This window comes from Eretmochelys imbricata, chromosome 2 (assembly GCF_965152235.1).
Source record: "Eretmochelys imbricata isolate rEreImb1 chromosome 2, rEreImb1.hap1, whole genome shotgun sequence".
Taxonomy (NCBI): domain Eukaryota; kingdom Metazoa; phylum Chordata; order Testudines; family Cheloniidae; genus Eretmochelys; species Eretmochelys imbricata.
Window position 1 is genome coordinate 148,826,257 of NC_135573.1, and position 7,623 is coordinate 148,833,879.

Below are 7,623 nucleotides of genomic sequence, written 5' to 3' on the forward strand. Positions count from 1 at the left end.
TTCTTAGCTGTACACCCTCTCTTGGGATTATGCACCTAAGCCATTCTAGCAAGAAGCCAGAGTGGGGTAGGAGGACAACCAGGACCTCCCTCATACCTTTAAGCCCAGTGACTAGGGTATTCACCTAGGATGTGGGAGACTCCTCATTTAAGCCCACCCCCACTGCCGCCTGAGGAGGAGAAGGGATTTGAAGAGGGTCTACCACCTCTCAGTGAGTGCCCTAGCCAACGGGCAATGGGATATTCTAAGGTGGGGCTCCCTCATTCTCTCCTGTTGAAGCTGTTCCACTGTGGATAAATAATACAAAAAAGTCATTAAAAGAGCAGGGACTGGATTCTGGGTCTCTTTGTGAGTGCTCTAACCACCAGGCTGCAGAGTCATTCTAACATTGCTCACTCTCTCTCTGGCCCAATGTTGAAACTGTCCCACTGTAGATAAATAATAAAAGAAGCAGTGGCCAGAGAGAGAGAGAGAGAGATGAAAAACAACTTCACTCCCATAAAATCAGGTTAAAAACTATTTAAAATGCTATGAAATTACAATATATACACAAAATATATTAATAAAATAAAGCAAAACATGACTTAAGCAAACATTAAACATGGATAACTAAAACATCATCACCACCAAGTTCACTAAAAATATTGTTAACACACCAAGTCACTTGCAAAGTGTCCAGGTTACAAATCAACTTATAAAAGGTATAATCAATCCACAACTGGGCCACAATCAGTGCATGGAACAGCCCTACCACCTCACAGCACTCTACCCCACCAGGGGTATCAGGCCCAGGGGGTCTGTCCTGGGTCTGGTTTTGTTCAACATCTTCATTAATGATCTGGATGATGGGATGGATTGCACCTTCAGCAAGTTTGTGGATGACACTAAGCTGCGGGAAGAGGTAGATACACTGGAGGGTAGGGATAAGGTCCAGAGTGACCTAGATAAATTGGAGGATTGGGCTAAAAGAAATCTGATGAGGTTCAACAAAGACAAGTGCAGAGTCCTGCACTTAGGTTGGAAGAATCTCATGCACTGCTACAGGCTCAGGACCGATAGACTAAGCAGCAGTTCTGCAGAAAAGGACTTGAGGATTACAGTGGATGAGAAGCTGGATATGAGTCAACAGTGTGCCCTTGTTGCCAAGAAGGCTAATGGCATATTGGGCTGCATTAGTAGGAGAATTGCCAGCAGATTGAGGAAAGTGATTATTCCCCTCTAGTCGGCACTGGTGAGGCCACATCTGGAGTACTGTGTCCAGTTTTGGGCCCCCCATTACAGAAAGGATGTGGACAAATTGGAGAGAGTACAGCGGAGGGCAACAAAAATGGTTAGGGAACTGGGGCACATGACTTATGAGGCGACGCTAAGGGAACTGGGCTTATTTAGTCTGCAGAAGAGAAAAGTGAGGGGGGATTTGATAGCAGTCTTCAACTACCTGAAGGGGGGTTCCAAAGAGGATGGAGCTAGGCTGTTCTCAGTGGTGGCAGATGACAGAACAAGGAGCAATGGTCTCAAGTTGCAGTGGGGGAGATCTAGGTTGGATATTAGGAAAAACTTTTTCAATAGGAGGGTGGTGAAGCACTGGAATGGGTTATCTACGGAGGCGGTGGAATCTCCATCCTTAGAGGTTTTTAAGGCCTGGCTTGACAAAGCCCTGGCTGGGATGATTTAGCTGGGGTTGGTCCTGCTTTGAGCAGGGGGTGGGATTAGATGACCTCCTGAGGTCTCTTCCAATCCTAATCTTCTAGGATTTTATTATACCCTGGCCATTCTGTTCTGGTGAGATTTCAAAATGGCAAGTTTTACCTGACCCAGCAAAGTTAGCCAAGCAGGAAACTGGATGAATGAGAGCCATGTGTCTCACTCCAAGAACAAAAAAAGAAGCTTTGAGAAAACCAGTCCCAAACCACTGAAAACTGCTGCAAACAATGAAAATGAAGAATCAAACAGGGGCATGTAGCAAAAAACGAAACACTGTGTCTGAAGCTGAGTAAGAGACACTCTGCTCAGACACCTCAGGGATAATGTGGTGTACAAAATGTTTGGTTGCTGTGATGTGGTGCAGGACCTTCCATGGCAAGTCACTGGAGTGCTTTGGAAGAGGAGGTTTGTACAATGTCCTCCAAGCCAGGACCATAGAGTCACCCAGAGACAGAGGCATAGTCCAGGATGTAGCAGGGAGATCAGAGAGGGTGGCATAATGCTACACCTTGACACACATATCATAGAGCTGCTACTTGGGCATGGTTGCAAAAGGAACAGTCACCAAATCCCTCCAGGACAACAATCTGCCTGTTTGTACAAGGATCTCATCCACAGAGGGGGAGCAACTAGTGAGGAGAACACAAAAGCCTCCTTGGAAGAACAATCTCTGCAAAAACTTTCTGCAAATACTGAGTAGCCTGCTGAGGGAGAGCCTCCTGGAATTCAGCAAGGACCTCATCCAAAAAATGCACAGACTGGATTCTGGTCTCAACAGGAAGAGCTGTCATTGACTTCCAGTTTGACTAGCTAAGAACAATCAGAATAACAAACTTGGTGAACTCAGCCTGAGCAAAAGCAGAAAACAGGCTCCTGGAGGAAAGCGCTTCAGCGGGGGAAAGGTGGATTAAAAAACAGCAGCTGTTTCAAGAGCCATAAACTGGAAAATGCCTGGTCTTGTCACGTGCTTTGTAGAAGTTGCAAGGCATTAAAAAGACCTTTATAAAATGGAGGCAAAGTGAGACTCTGTAATCAACTTGGTGCCAACAAAAATAGGTGAGAGTCAAAGCCTATTCCCCCAACATACTGAGACAGAGAGAGGCAAGGGATTTCCAGGCCAGCGGCGAGTTAGAGTATAGTGACCGCTGAACAGATTGGAGGCAAAAGGCCACCAACCTGCTGACTAAATCAATGAGCCCCTGGCCCCCTTCATCTAATGACAGGAATAGCAAAGCAGGGCACAACCAGTGTTAACTATTAAAAAAAGGATAATAATGCCTCTGAATCTGGTTGAAAAGGTCCAGGAGAGGTTCCAGACACACTAGCTGGTGCCACAACCTGGGGCCACAAGGTTTTTGGCAATCTAAACCTGTCCCCAAAAAAGAGAGTCCAGGAAGGAGCCAGTGCCATTTCTGTAGGTGCTTTGCACCTTCTCCTTAGCCCTTTCCCAGTTCCTGAGCATGTATTGTTCAGATCTAAAAAAGACCCCCGACACCTTAATCCCAGAGGTGCCCCATTGCAATTGTTAGGGCAAAAAAGGGGCTCGACTGCCATGATCCCAGTGCGATTGAATTGCTCTTAGCCCAGTTAATGCGGGCAGAAGATGCCTGTTCATACACTTGTAAACAAGCACAAAGTGCCTGCACATCACTGTCAGATGTGATAAAAACCGAGATATCATCAGCATAGACTAACAGATGAACCCAGGAATCCATCCGGCACCCCTGGCACAGAAAGGCCAGTCAGATGGCTTCTGAGGATGTGCAGGAATGGCTCCAACCTACGAGCATACTGCATTTCAGACAGAGGACACCCCTGATGAATGTATCTGTGAACTGGGAAGCAGTGGCTAAGACCCCCATTAATCTTTAGGACACTAAAAACGTTATGGTACAATAAAGAAATACATGAAGAGACCACTGTCGGAATCCCAACTTTCTAATGTTTTTAAAAGGTAACTATGGTTAACTCTATCAAAGGCCTTCTCCTCATCCACTGAAACTAGCCCCACATCCTGATTACAAAGATTGCTAACAGTAAAAACACAAATTAAAAACAAATTAGCAAAAATACATTGGTTAGGGATTCAATATGTTTGATCAGGGTGTATCAAAGAGTCCAGACAGTCCTTCAGACAGTTGGCTAAGGCCCTGGATAAAATCTTATAATCAGAGCACAGAAGAGAAATAGGTCTCCAGTTCTGTAAGTCACACAGATCCCCTTTTTAGTGCAACAGGGTGATCACTGCACCATGGCATCTGAGGAGCAGCTTCTTCTCCTGGACACACTCCAGCATCACTAGAAAAAAGTCAGGTCTGACAAAATGCCCGAAATGCTTGTAAAAATTCAGATGGCAGCCCATCAGTACCTCGGCCTGGCCTGCAGAGAGCTGTGGGACAGCAACAGAAAGTTTTTGCAAGTGACAGTGGGGCATCCAGGCACCACTGGTCCTCACCAGTCAGACAGGGTAACCCCTGGTGCAGGTTCTCCATTGCCAACACATCTCAGGCTTCAAGCGAGTACAGAGTACTGTAAAAAGAAACAGCTGCTTTCTGGATCACAGCAGGGTCAGCTGTCAGACCATCCAGCAGCTGTAGGCAAAAAATCTGCTCACAGTCCGTAAACTTTTTCTCCAACCTGAAAAAAGAACCTTGTGGGAGCATCAGTTTCACGGAGTTGAGTAAACTGGACCTGCACCAGGGCTCCTTGCACCTTCTCTTCTAACAAGCTCCTGAGGAGCCAGTTACGGTTCAGTGAATCTGCACTGGGTTTCCCACATCAAGGTTGCCAGGAATGCCCAAGATGTCTTGTTCCAGGGCACTCAGGCCACTGATGCAAGGATAATGTAGCAGCCTGGTTATACCACCAGAACAGTTGGATCTGGACATCCAACCACAGTCTCAGGGACTCATGCAGGGGCTTGTGCAGCTGCCAATGCTCCCAAAACACAGCAAACATCTGGCTAAAATTCAAGTCCTGTAATAATTTGGTATTAAAGCACCAGTGGGAAGCTCAGGCAGGAAGCAGGAGAGACACATTGACAGAGACATAAGGACGATCAGACAAGTGCGTGGGAGACATGGAAGACTGAACAAACACTTTCACACCAGCCTTCATGGTATAAAAGCAATCCAGTCTAGCCCCTGACACCTGGTTGGGAGTAGTCTTCAGCCAAGAGTACTGCCTAACAGTGGGGTGAGAGAACCTCCAAACATCTATTAGCTCAAAGTTCTGCTGGAGACAACACAGTTCCCTGGCTGACTGAGGGTGTGGCTCCTTGTGGTTCCTGTCTAAAACATAAACTACAGTGCAATTGAAATCCCAATCCCAGGACAATAATAGTATCAGGGTCACTATCAAGCATGGCAGGGGCAAGTGTTTGCAGAAAGGAGATACAATCTCACCCCAAAGTAGGGGCACACACAGTAAAAACCTAAAAATCATTAGTGCCAATACATGTGTCCACCTGGAGGAGCCAGGCCTGCCCAATCTCCTTCACAGAGAGGATCTGTGCCCTTGCACCCTTTGAAAAGAGATCCGCTACCCCAGCGGTGGCACTGGAGTCATGGCTCAAGAAAGCTTCCCCTTCCCATTCCTTCAACCAGTTCCTCTGACTAGCAGGGTCTGAGTGCATCTCCTGCAAAGGAGCAACAACATCAGCCTGTTTTTGTCTGAGAAATTCAAAGAGTTGTGCCCTTCTATGACCATCCCAGCATCCATTAATAGTTTGAGAGCCATAATTGAGCAGTAACACAGAGATTAGAAGGAGAGAGCCAAGCAGCGGAGAGAAAAAGTGGGAAGGGGAAGTACCTTGGACAAAATGAGCCATGGGGAGGCCTATATATCTTGAACAATCCTCACATGCTTCCTATCCTTTTGTGATGGAAATGTTTCCTATGATTAGCAGAGGTAACTTTCAAGACAAGGGCAGCTGAGTGAACAAAGTGCTGTACATCAGAGAAATAGGCCTCAACCTCAACTCCCCACTTCCCTTTAGTGCTACCCAAAAAGTCACTCATCTCCTGCACACTGTACCTAACCTTCCTGTATAGCAGACTGGCTGGGACATCAGGAGCCAGTGAGGACTCAGGGAGATCATTGTCATCCTCTTCATCTCCCTCAGACTCCACCAGCTCAGAAGAACATTGAGCCACCACTGTAACATCCTCCTCATTCACAAAGGAGAGAGAGTCAGTGGGAACAGCTGGCCTATCTATTTTCCCTAGAGTGGTAGGGAGAGCAGCCCCAGGCTGGGACCCAGTGTAATCACTGCAGCATGCAGGATCGGAGGCTTGAGGACTTACCGTGCCATGGGAAGACAGTACCCCACAGGGAGCTCCAGGCTTACCACCCAATGCAATGCTACCCTCCTTCTGAGGGCACTCGATGCTCAGCCACTGCCAGCAGCTCAGGAGCCCAAAGACCCAAAAGGTTTTAAGCCCAAAAGGTCTAAACCTTTTAGAAATAGATGGTCTCATCAGTTTGTTCTTCACCCCCATCTCTAGAACCTGTATCTGCTTCATCTGCAAGAAGATGCTTCACAACCTCCAGGACTGGCTTCTGTCCAGGCACAAGTGATGGGGTCACAAGAGAGGGTTCCTCTAAGGAAGCTGCTGTCTGGACAATGGCAGACCACATATGGCAAGGATAAGAGATAGAATCTGGGGCGTGTAGATGCAGGTTCTGTTTCCTGCTGGTCACTTGATGTCCCAGCCCCCTTCCTGCTATCCCAAGGTCCCACATTCTACCAGGGACCCCCAAGCCAGCAGTGCATGGGCAGGAACCCCTCAAATAAAAAGGATCATCACACAGGAAACATTCCATGTTTTCAGAGGTAGCAAACACTGTATAATACACCCCATCTATGTGTTGCTTTAAAATCAGGTGCCAGGGCTGTTCAGGGTTACTTAGAACCACATAAACCCTGCACTGGAATGACATTACATAACAGGTTCTTGAAGCCCAGCTACCTTCCCATAAGGGGGGAGATCAGACACTTTCTCACTGTGAAAGAAAGGGAGATATTGCAAACAATACTTTAACAGTAGCAGTAAACAAGGAAAAAAACTTGACCAAAAGACTCCTTGCCCCAGAGTCCCTCCTGTGCCAAAAAATTCACAAGCTGCTCCTGGACCAGGAAAATCACGATAGATTTGCTCATTTGAGAGGAAGATTTTATATTAGCACAGCCAACAACCTTACCTACACTCCACAACACATCCTCCACAGTACAGGAGACATCTGGCACACACCGGACCCCGTGCTTGTGGGTCAAACCATTCAACTCATCTGAAGTGAACCCCATGGAGAAACCCCCCGATTCCTCAGGTGAATGGGGGGGTAGAACCAACATCCCTAAAATACAGAAACAGCAAATAACAAAACAGAGACTACCAGAAGCCCAGCTAGTGGACACAGCACATAACAAACACAGCCTCACCCTCAGAAGTTCCCACAATCCTGAGAGAGAGAATGCCAAACAGGAGAATGACCCTGCAGCCTGGTGGTTAAAGCACTCAGTAGGAGACCCAGGGTCCAGTCCCCCTGCACCAATTAATTTTACATTATATATCCACAGTGGAACAGCTTCAACAGGAGGGACTGAGGGAGCCCCACTTCAGAATATCGCCTAGCCCAGTGTTTGGGGATCTCATCTGAGATGGCAGATAGCTATTCAAATCCCTTTTCTCCCACTGGTGGAGAATGGATGACTTGAAACAGAGGTCTCCCTCATCCCAAATGAGTATCCTAAACATTGAGCTAAAAGTTACAACGGATCTTCTGCTCCTCTCCGGGCCCACCAGCCATTTTGTGTAAGCTTACCTGTAATGGCCCAATCCTATAGGCAAACTCGGAGCACTCTTACCAGATTGGGTCCAACAGCAAGTTATGCACTGGAATGTCTATCTTTCCCCAGTT